Source organism: Pinus tabuliformis, chromosome X (assembly GCF_031772625.1).
Source record: "Pinus tabuliformis cultivar Carrire ecotype Pingquan chromosome X, CPIR1, whole genome shotgun sequence".
Lineage (NCBI taxonomy): Eukaryota > Viridiplantae > Streptophyta > Pinopsida > Pinales > Pinaceae > Pinus > Pinus tabuliformis.
The window spans coordinates 937,434,023-937,448,675 of NC_142308.1; the positions used below are offsets into that span (position 1 = coordinate 937,434,023).

The 14,653-nt window shown below is 36.5% G+C and overlaps 1 pseudogene; it reads right to left on the reverse strand.

Annotated features, from left to right (window-relative positions):
- Window positions 1-7,507: 7,507 nt before the first annotated feature.
- Window positions 7,508-12,436, reverse strand: LOC149142775 (APO protein 1, chloroplastic-like; annotated as a pseudogene).
- Between the last annotated feature and the right edge of the window lie 2,217 nt (window positions 12,437-14,653).

Here is a 14,653-nt window from a genome sequence, read left to right on the forward strand (position 1 = left end):
CGGATTTCCCACTATCTGACAGTCCTCCCCCTTTCATATGTCAACTTCAACTGGAACTGACTCCCTGTCAGGACATTCCTGCCCGTTTTCAGCTCCACACCCATATCACGACATTCCTTCCACCTCGCACATCTCATATGTCACTCCCCCAATACCACTCTGTCGTCAATCCAAGGATAAAGGTCCTTGTCTTAGCATTACTCCACCAAATTTGCCTACTGCCTTGCCTACAAATTCTGTCGAGAGTGATCTAGACTTCCTATTACAAAGAAAGACTTTAGACCTTCGTACCCTCACTATCCATAAATCGGGGGGTCCTCCTTCTCCCCACATCAGCCCTACCTCAGCGAGCAACATTACTGTCTAAAGGAAACAAAATCGAGGTAGTCATCATTTTCGGGGATGCCCCAAGACAAACCCATTTTCCTCCCCCATGGATCATTTTCTAGTTGATGTTCTCATTGCTGACATTGCCCCTCACGGGCCCTTAGAGAACAGCTACCCAAGAAAGATCTCCCATGACGTGCATTATTTCCCTAAATATCTGAGTTCTCGGGGCTGCCCCTAAAGACTTGGCTCTCAAACATATTTTAACTTCTCTACATCCCTTCATTATCCTCATTCAACAAACCATGCATAATTTTCCACACACTGTTCAATACTTTCGGAAAATGTTTCCGAACTGGTACATATCTGCTACTGCTGCTACGGATCTCTTTGGTGGATTGGTGGCATTATGGGACCCTATCTGGATCAATATAAATGCCTATAAGTGTTTTGCAGGTGTATATCTGGAAGGCAACATTCGTGGCCTTCCTGGCTGTGTGCACATCCTCAACATATATGCACCATACAAAGATAGATGCATCTTATGGGATTATTTTTTATCTTCTGGCATGATGGATCTAGATTCTCTCATCATTGTGGGGGACCTAAATTGCACTATTAGTTTGGATGAAGTTTTGGGTTGCTACGGAAACTAGACCCCCTAGCTGGCAAGATACAAGATGCTATTCTTATGCATAACTTTGTGGATATTTTCCCTATTAAAGTTTCCCCTACTGGCACGACATATGTTGCTAAGAGAATAGATCGTTTTTTGATCCATGAACAGTTGTTGGGTCGTCTGGGGGATGTTCGTGCTAACATCATCAGCAATCATATATCGGATCATAGACCTATCACTCTACAATGGAGGAAAATGGATGTTCGCATGGGAATCCCTTTCAAATTTAACAGATCTGTGTTGGAGGATCTTGAATTTAATAAAATTGTGATGGAAACTTTGGGTCGACTTTGTGTAATAGGCACTTCCCACATGGTCAACATTCTTGATAAACTTGACTCCCTCTGGGGAATGTTAAACACAGGCAGAAACAAAAGATCAAGGAAAATTGAAAGGAGCTCATTGATATACAAAGTGAACCAGATTCCATTCAACGCACCATGTCCACCCATTGTCTTTCAGCTGATATACAGTCCCGTATTCATTCCCTGGAACTCAGAAAGAAGAATCTCATTTCAATTGAGGAATCCTCATGGAGATTGAAGAGCAGGGTGATATGGTTGAGTGAAGGTGATTGCAACACCAAATCTTTTCACCAATATGCAAATTATCGCTGCAATATAAACTCCATATTGGAGATTGAGGATGTTGATGGTCATATTCACTTGTCACAAGAAGGGATTAGCAATGCTGATGTACAATATTTTCAAAAGGCTTATGGCAATAATGAAAATATTATTTCTAAGGACCTAGTTTGGGGGACTAATCCTTATCCAATTATGTATGATGTAGAGAAAAATGATGATTTCTGTAAGGAAGTCACTGAAGCTGAATTATTGGGAGTTCTCAGATCATTTAAGGATGACAAAAGCCCTAGTCCTAATGGATGAACGATTGAACTCTTCACCCACCTTTTTGAACTCTTCAAAGGAGATCTTCTAGGCATGGTTAAGGAATCAAGGATCTCGGGTTTCATCCACCACCATTTCACTCCTACATATATCACCCTCATACCTAAAAACAACACTACAAAGGGTTTCTCTGACTACAGGCCTATTTCTTTATGCAACATCATTTACAAAATTATATCAAAGACCATTGTTGGCAGCATGCGCAGAACATTTTCTCTCTATATCACCCCTGAACAACATGGATTTCTCCCAGATAGACTTATCCATGACGTTGTTGCAAATGCACAGGAAGGCATGCACTCGATTCACACCAGGCAACTTGATGCTGCTATTTTACAGATTGACCTCCAGAAGGCATATGACTGCCTGGATTGGGGCTTTCTCCGGCTTGTCCTCAACAAGATCGGATTGCAACCCAGATGTGTTGATTGGATTATGGCTTGTGTGGATAATTTCAAATACATTGTTATCATAAATGGTTATCCATAAAAAAATTTCTATGCTGGCAGGGGTCTTCGATAGGGATACTCCCTCTCCCCTCTTCTATTCGTCCTAGTGATGGATAGTTTAAGTTTTCATATTAAAAAACCAGTCCTGGAGGACCAATTTCAGCCACTGAAGATGGGAAATAACATCAACATTTCTCATAACCTCTTTGTCGACGACATTCTCATCATGGGTATGCTCTATCGATTTTCTTGGTTATGTCTCTTTCACATTTTTAGTAGATTTGCTAATGCTTCTAGTTTGCACATGAATGTTAACAAATATGTCTTATATCATGGACAATCTGACTCGGAGACTATTTCATATGTCAAAGATTTATTTGGTATTGAGGCAATGCCAATACAAAATTGTTTTAAATATCTTGGATATCCTATCAAACCCTCCTACTATAGAAGTGTTGATTGGCAATGGATTGCTGATCGTTTCTTCAAAAAGATCTCTGGGTGGGAGTTTAGATGCTTGTCTCTTGGGGGGCGGGTTATTCTCACCCAAGCAGTTTTGTCACAGATGGGGTTTTATTGGGCTCACCTATTTCATATTCCTGCATCCATCATAAACTGTCTAAACCGCTTGATGGCTAACTTCATCTGGGGGGGAGCCACAAAGGGAAAAAATACCACTTGACCAAATTGTCCAACATCACTTTCCCTAAGGGTATGGGTGGATGGGGAATCATGGACCTCCGTCATTTTGGCGGATCACTGCTGATAAAATCCCTTTGGAGGGGCTTATTTGGATCTGGCACATGGAGCAAGATCATTCAACACAAGTATCTTAAGGATAAAGATTTCAGTTTTTGGTATAGGAATGGCACCATTGGCATCAAACAGGGATCGACTATCTGGCTTAGTTTTCTGAAAATTGAAAAAATATTTATCCACCATCTTGCATGGAAGTTTCAATTCGGCAACCGCATCCTCATTGGCATTGACCCAATCTTGGGTGCTGGAAATGAATTCTCTATCTATGAGAGGATTACTCACCACCTTAATGGACACGACATATATTTCTAGGGACAAGTCATAAACGGTTGGCAAGGACCGCTTCCTATATGGAAAAAAGCTCAGGAGCTGGGGTTTTTTGGACAAATGGAACTAGAGTGGAATCAGTCAATTTCTGCAATGAAGCACCTCGACATTTACTGTACAGGATCTCAGGATATAATTATATGGTCGGGAAAGATGGCATATGATAACATCATTGTTGCTGACACATACTCTACCCTTTCCAATTTGGTTGCTAGACAGGGGGAGCACCAAATTTTATATGCTTTTTGGAAAACAAAAGTTCCAATTAAAATTATCATCTTCACATGGTTGGTCTACCATAACAGAAATCTTGTATGCGAGAATCTGTAGAAAAGGCAATGGCACGGTCCAAGGATGTGCACTATTTGCAAAAGTGATGCTGAGAACAACAACCACATTTTTCTTCATTTCCAATAAACTATTCACGTATGGAAAAAGATATCTTCCCTCATTGGATTACCGTACTTTCACCACAACTGCATCAAGGACTCTCTAAAATGGTGGAGTTCTCAAAAATCTTCCTAGAAAGCCATCCCACTTTTCCTTTTTTGGGCAATCTAGAACTGGCGAAATAGGTACATTTTCCAAAACTCTTCGGATGATTTATATTAGGTTGTTGAAAGAATCATCACTAATCTCTTTATATATTCTAATCAATCCCCGTGCACTAATAACAGACCACACAAGAAAATCAATATACAGTTCTTGTACCTGATGGGGTTTTTTGATGGGGCAGCTGAAAAGAATTCCTATGCATGTGGCTTTTGGATTGCTATGTCTGTTGATTTGTCTTACAGGGTCTATTGCAATGGAGGTTGTAGCATCAACACCAAAGAAGAAGCATTAGCTCTAGATCATAATAATAATAAAAAATAATTACATTTAGAGTTATATTAATAATAATTAAAAATAAATATTATGATAATAGTAGTATTAACGATAAGTATGGGTCCCATAAAATTAATTTTAAGTAAATTGTAATAAAATTTTACTAATAAAATAAATATATATAATTTTTCATATAACTATTAAAATTATAAATATTAAGACCTATCTTTTAGCTCTCCTTTTCCTTTTCATACCAGTGGACATGGAAAAATGTCCTGCCAACAGTGAGGGGGTCTCCTCGCATGACTATTGACATTTCTTATTGACTTTGACATTATCAAATCAATTTTTGTGTGACTATTGACATTTCTTATTTTTACAATTATGATAAGAAATATTTACAATATGATAAAGGAGAATTTAATAGGAAAACAAAGATTATCATTGCAAACCCTAGGATACTTATTGTTGATGTTGTTGCAAAGTCATAGAGACTTGCATGGGATGCCAAATAAGGATTGTGTACTTCACTCTACTTATTTTTGCCTTGATTGTTGAGCCAAATTGCATTGCCATCTACATTTTTCTTCTTAGGTGACATGATAAGGCTCTGTATGGGTAATTGGACTATCATTGATGTCATGCAACCTTCTTTAAAGCAAAGCAACTCTATATAAGCCTTTTGAGGCCTATTAATTGCCTTGGGGCCAAGCCTTTTGTTATTATGTTCAAATTCAAATGCAAAATTTTCCTCATATTTATTTGAATTTGGCCTTTGCATGGTTGAATCTTATTGTATGTCATCATTTTGTACACCTTTCTATTTTCACAATCCACAAAATTACCATAGCAATGAATCAACAATATCAACCTCTACACATTGAGCATCAATTATTTGAATTTGGCCTTTTCTGGTTGAATCGTATTGTATGTCATCATTGTGTACACCTTTCTATTTGCACAATCCACAAAATTACCATAGCAATAAATCAACAATATCAACCTCTACACGTTGAGCATCAACTGGAATTAGTGGAATAGCAACCAGTGGTGTTCCACATGTATGAATTTAGGATGTGATCCCCATTTTAAATTGGAACCATCGAATAATATGCATTGGATTCATGCGAATTTTATCCCAATTGCTACAGTGAGTCGAGAGCCAACCAAAATTGAAAGTGACACTACAACCATGCCCATATGAGAATGTACATGGTCCCTAAAGTTAATGAACACAATTACTGAATATATGGACACAAACATGATGCTGAAAATGAGTTTCCACTGAGGCATAGGACTAGACTTGTGGATCTAGAGTTGACTCACCTATTCTCGCAATGGAGTCAAATATTTAGCAATATAGTTTTCCAAGTTTTCAATGAGAACGTTTCTTTGATTTAGGTGAAGAAAACTCATTCTACAAATAGAGAAAACTACTAGGAATGAATGTTTCAGACGTAGTTTCCAATTCTTGGAGAGGTTCGAAAAATTGCATCTCAATGTCTAGTTTATTACTAAAATGCAATATAGTACTAATAAGTGAATGAAAGAATGACTATAGAGATATAGATAGTTAAATCTATTGAAAATAGAGCAACCAAAGCTAAAGCTTCTCTCATAGTGGAGCTTACTCCACATAATAGAATACCCAATCTGATCTATATTACATTCATAGTAGAAAAAATCAAGAATACACAACCCATTATAGATCCAAGTGCCGAGGAAAGCATTCTAAGAAAATTTCTTTTTGATGTGACCCTTGACAACCTCATGAAGATATTTTCTATTATTTAATATGGTTGCTAATTTCAAGCCCTATGCTACCAAGCTAGAGAATAGAAATGTGTTGAATGATGTTACCTCAAATATCAAAAGGATTTTAACAAGGTTCTCATTTGCATCACAAGTGTTACTGTCCTCTAGGCTCCTCTGACCAGGGGTTACTAATTATCATTTACTTTTCTGTTATAGCACTTGAATGAATCAAAGGACCTAGAAGACAAGTGTTACCATCAGAAAATTTGTATCTGAGATATCACATACATTCTTAGTGCCCATAGTATGAGAGGATGAGATATCACATACATTCTTAGTGCCCATAGTATGAGAGGATTATTCATCAATAGTAGGATGGATACCATGGGAGTCAATGTTGAATTTGAATGTACCTTCTTTATGGTAAATATCTCGAGAGATATCTCTATTTCAAAAGGTGCCACTAGCTAAAAGGTGATAACGGTCAATCAAGATCAGTTTTTGTCTTTGAGGATCCAAAATGGTAATCTAGACTTCTAAGGTGTCAAATACCTTGTAAGCATGCTCAAGATGACTAATGTGACCACGTTGACAATTCTTAGACTTTTTCTTGCTCATATTACTAGGAAGACTTTCTGCATTTCCATCCATGGACAACTTATGATTTGTTTAGTCATTTGTGTATTTCATATTATTTTCACCAAGTTTCAAGTTGTCGTAATTATCATAAACACCGATGAAACCTGAGTTAAGAATGCACATTATTGATGTTACTAGAATGTATCAAAATACTTTATCTTCAGTTTTCTCACCTTTGTGCATTGGTCTCAAATCACAAATTTAGTGGCTTGTTGCAGATTTAAACCATGGCTCAGTCACCAAACTATCTTTTAGTTCACATCACAAATCCTATTTTGAATCATGTTTTCAGATTGTAATGCTCCAACACAAATTGCAATTTGGAAGCGCATGGTAGATTTATCACATGCATTGAACTCAGTGAGGCCGCAGGTCGCAATCTCAGAGTGAAGAGACAAGTCATAGCAAATGCAAAATGCAATTTTCTAGTAAGCGTGAAAGGAAATTTGGTAAGGCCACAAATCAAAGCTCAATGGCTAGTGAGGCTGCAACTGGCTATTGTGATTGCAACCTGCTACTTTAAAGGTAAAGATCAGAAACTCAAATATTGGTGTGTGAGGATGCGATTTGCTATTTGGAGAAAAGACTTCTTTGTTCACCCGTCACAAGGTTCAAGTGGGATGCGCCACTGTAATCGAAAATGAGATATGTCAAAGATTTGAAACAATGAATCCAACTGCGAATTTTTCCATACAAGAATGAAATCTTACATTTCCAATCATTCGTCCAACTCCCTATGTTATATTATGACATAATGAAGTTAGTAAGCCAGCAACAAGCAAATTTGAGAAACATATACATTAGACTATATGTAGCAAGTAGCTGGAATTCATTTAATAACCATTAGGCAACCATCTCTGATTCTTGGGAATGTCTTGGGAATATGACATGACAATATCCATCCTCACCATGGCTTTGTATCACTCAGGTATTATTGCACCTAACTGCACATAAATCTCCAATATAGCAGTCGCTTTACCATAAAATTGCTTCAGGTGATTTCTTAAAGGAGGTTCAGCCAAATCACACACATGCCATACATGATTTTGGGACATCACTTCATCAAGAGCTGCTTTCCACTAGCCATGTTTTCCATCACCCCATTGATGTTTAAAAGCTCCACAAAGTTTGACCTTGTGTCCCCATGGGCCAACATGCACTTCTGAACAATACCCACATGCCTTGACAGGATACTTCTTTAGGAGTTTCCGAGCTCCACCTCTCATTGTATCCCATGCCTGAAGTGCACATTCTGCAGATTCCCAGATTTCTTATGATGGTAAAGGTTGAGGATTGGTTTGTGAGTGTATTCCACATGGATCCAATTCCTCACTTATTCCCCCTTACTTTGTGTTTTTAGGTTTATCCACAATGGCATCAGGTTCTAATTTTTTTTTTCAAATGATACGCATTGGTTTTACACTCCAACTTATTGGGTATTATAGAAGATCCACATCTGATTGGATACAAAGCTCCAAAATAACGGTAATTATATCTACTTCAAATCTCCTCTCATGATTAATGTGCTTTCCAAGATGTTCAAAAAGTGAAATGACTCAATAGGAACAACAATGTCATAAATATAACCTTTTATCTAGACATGTAATGAATTTCTAGCTTTATTTTCTAAACCATTACAAGTTCTGATCTCATGGTCATCTAAACTTGATGCAACGCTCCCACCCTAGGTTCCACCACTTAAATCAAACACACAATAAAACTCTAAAATCCACAATATAAGAATTTGTATAACTCTCAAATATAATTTATTAAAAGCATAAAATATTTACAGGATAAATTCTCATTCCTCAATCTCACACTTCTCTCTCCCCCATGCTTCACGGGCTCCTCTTCATTTATACAAATGGATTAGAACCCAAGTAGGTTCTAGATCCCTTAACAAACTCCAACAATATTTCTCTTGATCCCTAAAATATCTCATCCAAATCCTAAAAATCCTCTAATTCCACTTTTAACTCAACTAATCCTCTATTCTAGGATCCCCTAATCCCTAGGATCTCTATGAGATCTTTACAAGTCTATCATCACTCATATTCTCTCATAATTGAGAATATTTACAATTAAAACATCACACCCCCTAGTCAACCAAATATACAATGATTTTCTGAAGCAAGATGCTCCTGCATCAGACTCCCGATGTAGAAAATAAAATTTCATAGACTCTTGTCTATGAGGTCTATCACTTTTCGGTAGTAATGTGACATCTACAAGTCTCAATGACTTCTACCTCTAGGATTCCAAACTCTGTTTTGCTGTTAGTCCTTCAGTCTTTCTTCTTGATGTTGTTTACAAGATTGGAATAACAATTCATCATGATTATATTCAGATTCCACATTTGAACATTTTTCTTCCATATGTGCAATATGTTCATGTTCCAACAACATTTTCATTTCTTCAACTTCAACTTTATTATCATTTGTTATGCTTCCGTTGCGCCAAATTTGTTGACTTGAAGGCATATTGTCACATTCTAACTTTGGATTATCCAACCATTCTTATAGAAATTTTAATTCTGCTGCAATATTACTCATGTTAACATCTGAAATTATTTGATGAATATCAACAACTTCAATTGTTCACCTTCAACATCTTTAACATTTCCTGCATCCACAAACAAGCTATCAGTTTTTAAAATACAAGACCTTTCGGCCTCATTTGATGCTTCAAGCACCAATCTTTCACAATGGACTTTCTCGGTTTCAACAAATCCTCTTTGTTGTGACTCAATTCCTTTGAGTCTCTCCTTTTCCAACAAAGCAATATGTATTTGTTCAAGTTCTTTGAACTTGTTTATCAGCTTGGCATTCAATTTCTTTTGCAATAGGTTCCATCTAACCCGTTTCCTCATTCTCCATCCATGTCTTCGGTCTTCATTCTCTTTTCCTTGTAGCCATTCCATTAGTATGTCAAGTTGCACTTTCAATTCCTCGATCTCTTTCTTCATCTTCTATGGTGAAATTTATCTTGTACACTGTCACCTGCAATAGCTAACACTTTACCAGGTTGTTTTCTCTGAACTTGGCCAATATTTCACCTCACTTGAACCTACTCCTGAGTAATCCTTGCTCCTTTTTCCGCAAGCAACAATTCTAGTAACTCTTCAAATTGCCTTTACAATGAATATACTTTCGGTGTCAGGCTCCGCTGATCATGCACCCATTACAATCGAAGACTCAAACTTTTTGAATTGACTTTATGATTCTTAATTTCCTTTTGACTCCAGACTTTTAATTTCACGTCCACTCTTCATTACTAAATCTTTCCTTCAGAAACATTCACCAATCACTCCAAAATTATATTAATTTCTTATTACTCCATCACTACAGAGAATAAAACATTGCTAAATCCTTATCTCTCCTTCGAAGGCACTTACAATTAAAAATTGTAAAAAAAGAATGATTCTCCACTTACATGAATCCACCTTTCCTTTACATTCTTAAAGCTTTTCACATAACTTTGATTTTAATAACAAGTGCAATTTTAGGTGATCCTTATTTAAAAATAAGTGGAAAATTGTATCCACGTGAAAATTGCATCTGGCAGGAGTGAAAGCCTGCTCCCTTACGGACCACCAGCGGGTTATTCCAGGTGGCGTGGTTTTCCTTGATAACAGTGATGAGTCAAACCGACATTCGCGGATAGCAGCCAGAGATGGCTGTCCTCACTGTTGGTTTGACACCTGAGTTTGATAGGTTTTGCCACCTTCGGAAAAAAAAAAAAAAAAAAAATAAGTGGAGCATTAACGTGATAAACAAAACATGGAATTGCATGCAAATGGACTCTCTTTCTCCACAACTTCATTTAGAAATGATTACGACTTCCTTCAAAAAGACATGTTTGTTTCATCGCGTGAAAATGAATTTAATGCTCACTTTCTCCACTTTCCCCACGACTTTCTTCACGCAAGTTGCATCCTCCTCTAAACAGATGTTGACTACGTAAATCTGCACGTAAATCTTCTCGAAGAAAAATGGTAAAAACAATTCTGTAGATAGACCTTCCAAAAGTAAAGCTTTGTTTTACATACATCTTCATGAATTAAATGTTGTGCCTATATAAAGATCACTAAATGGATTCTTCAATCAAATTGTTCCACGCATGGTCAAACAGATCCTTACTTACAACAAGTAATAACAGGCGACCAAGTCTTCAAAACTTTGTTGGCCATGTTGATCAACGAACAATGCACATTTTCTCCAAGTCAAATACTCCATTTCTTTTCTGGCTTCTTCAATAGCGCTCTTCTCATGTTACGATGATCCTTACGATAAGCTATTGTTGCACCATGGCCCATTAAACCTTACATTCAACTGCCAACGAGCAGATGCAGCATTGAACAGTGTTCTTACATGCATTAAACCAACATGGGATGTGCAAAGCTGTATTACGAAACAACAAGGAAGGCAACAGCCTTTATAGGCCTAGACCGGTTGAAACTTTCACCATAGTAGAGCGCAAAAGCCTATCTTCCAGGATGAAGCCTTGCCTAACAATTCCCTTCTGATGATGGCTCTCATCCTCCTGATGTATCCAATCTCCCATGAATCTTCATGGAATCGATAAGAAAACAGGAATGTTTCAGGGATTGATACCACTTTGATGCAACGCTCCCACCATAGGTTCCGCCGCTTAAATCAAACACACAATAAAACTCTAAAATCCACAATATAAGAATTTATATAACTCTCAAATATAATTTATTAAAGACATAAAATATTTACAGGAGAACTTCTCATTCCTCACTCTCACACTTCTCTCTCCCCCATGCCTCATGGGCTTCTCTTAATTTATACAAATGGATTAGAACCCAAGTAGGTTCTATATCCCTTAACAAACTCCAACAATATCTCTCTTCATCCCTAAAATCTCTCATCTAAATCCTAAAAATCCTCTAATTCCACTTTTAACTCAACTAATCTTCTATTTTAGGATCCGCTAATCCCTAAGATCTCTATGAGATCTTTACAAGTCTATCATCACTCATATTCTCTCATAATTGAGAATATTTACAATAAAACATCACACCCCCTAGTCAACCAAATATACAATGATTTTCTGAAGCAAGATGCTCCTGAATGAGAACCAATGTGAACCTCTCAGTAGTATCTGCAGCCAACAACAAGAATCACATCTAGAAGCTTCAAAATATTCTTTATCTCATTTTTTCTTGCTCCCAGGACATCGTATGCAACGGGTATCAATTCAGGAACCAATAATCCATTTTCTAGAGGCTTCAAAACTGTTTCTCCATGTCTTGTTTGCGAATAGTATCATGCTATAGTCGAGGCCAATATGTAGAACCTCTCATTGGCTGTGAATCCCAATGATAACTGACATACACCTAGAATTGAGTAGATGAGTGCATTGTAGTAGAGAGACTCAACTTCTTTCAAAGGATGTTGAAACGTTTCCAAGGAGATTTGATAGAGAGAAAGAGTGGTCTTGAGAAAACTATCCAACAACTAGAAAAAAAAAAAAAAAAAATTTACAAAATGACATAAATTTTGGCTATACCAATATTAGAGCATAGAATTATGTATAAGATAATTAAATACCTATGTGTACATAAACATTACCTCAATGAATTAAGATAGTAGACATCTGAATCATGAACCCAAAGTTTTTATATGGCTAGCAACATATTTTTATGTGTGTACTAGCTTTGTCATCTAAATGGTTAAAGTCAATTCAACACTGGATATGAAACAAACAATCTCCCATCAGATGTTACTACTCCCCATGTTCACACATTTGACACAAAGTTGAAACAACGTAAGGATGAAAACTAATGTTAAGCCACATGACTTTCAAACAATCGTGTATGTTTTATGTCGTGTGTTGTATGCATGAAGAATCTCTTCATGGTAAATATTACAATTAAATTGAATTCAATACAATATCTAGGTTGATTTAACATCTACCAACATAATTTTATCTAAAAACCCATGTCTATGTCTATTCTACCCACTCTCCTTCATATATTTATAGCTCTAAATATTGTATGCTAGTTCTCCCTCAAATATTTTCATATGACACTTCCATCTAAATATCGAACTGATCAATTTTCCTAACGTTCATTGAGAATATAAAAGGTTTCCTTTGAGCAATGATGATGATGCCATTGCCAATGAAAATAGAATCTACCGCTATTGTGTTTGCTCTTATGGATGTTGTTCATTCTGTACTTATGGATACATTACTATTTCATGAAGTCCCCTTCCTTGTGGTTGATGTTTCTCTAAGGCCTCAACCCCACCAAAATTTTCCAGCACCAAGACTACCTATAAGCAACAAAGTTCATTCTCCCATTAAAGTCGTCGTCGCAGGAAGATGGAACTCACTTGGAGATGATGGTTCTTCTTAATTTTATCACAATTTATTATTAGCTCTTGCAATTCCTCAACCAATTTTTATTTTTATTTTTTTTTTGGAGAGAAGGAAAATTCAATGAAATTTTATGTCTTTAAATATGCTAGATTAAAGAAGAATACTATGGGGAAAAACATGGGTCAAGAATACTATGGGTTGTCAAAACTTGAAAGCCACTAATGTTTACATAATATGACAAGACAAAACAAGATCAGACAAGAGATTACAACATCCATTCCATATTGGGTTGGAGTGACTCAAAAAATATTTCACTCTAGAAATAAATAATTTTAATGTTAATAAACATAATTTTATATCAAATTTATATAAAGATATAAAACAATTCAAAGTTAAAAAATAAAAATAAAAAATCTTATATTTTCATTTTCTTACAAGTTTAATATGAAATTTATATGTGTCAACAACATATATATTTTTATAGAAACACATATATTTTTATAGAAAAAGAAAATAAGAAAAATTATTTTAATATTGATAATATGGAACATTAATGATTAAAACATTTTATTTATGTGTTGATCCTCATGAAAAAAATGTGTAATTACTTTTATATATATATATAGAGCTTCCTAGCACCAAATCGTTCTCTGTTTCAACCTGGTTGGCCCCAGGTAATGCTTATGGTTGAAGAGTTAGTCCTATGTTGTCACATACCCATATATAAAAAAAATTGTGATTAGTTAGTACAATGGAACAATAATACAATATTATAACAAACATAAGAGCTGTGCATTGTAAATTCTTTTTACAAAGTACTGTTTTATAATTCCAAAGTGCATTTCGAATAATTATGGAAATTGGATTCTACGTCATGATGTAGCAGTCTCATAAACTCATTTGTCACTGGGTTTAATTGCTGAAGAGATAATTCGTGTTACATAATCGAACTCTATGCTTTACATTTATAAGACCATTGGGTTAGTATAACAATTTTTAATGCTCACTTATCCTTCGGGTGGTTGGATGCCCTAGAACAATGCATCTTGAGCCTTCGTTGTTCCTTACAGCTGGCCCTTCGTGTTTTCGTATGTATGAGACATCAATGGCTCTCCGTCAGTCTCTAGATCGAACAGTGGATGTGGAGGCCTGCCAAGATAAGCTCCTCCATGGTATGGTAGCGGGTCATTTTTCACTTCTCTAGAATAGAGGGTTAGGTTCCAGTCCACGGTTGAGCTACCTCTCCGGTAAGCACTCTTGCACTATCATTCCTTTCTTGCCATCGCTCGGTATTCCTCGTCCTCAGTCTTCTCTGCAATGGGGCTTATGAGTGTACCTCTTTTCCGCAGATTTCCTTATGGTACAAGACTTTCTTCTCAATGCAGTTGGATGGCTTTCTACATTCGAAAAGGTATGGGCTTCCTTTTGTTTATCTAACTGGTTGTTTCTATTAACGCCTTGGTTTTACATTCTTCAACTAGCTCTCACTTATTTCCGCTTGCCTGTCTAGGTTTCGCTGGGGTTCCTCAAGCTATTCGTGTTCACTAGTAATGGATTTAGATGCTGTGGAGCTACAATTCAGCCTTACAGACCCTGCAGGCTCCTTGTAAGGATTTACTGGGTAATGCCAT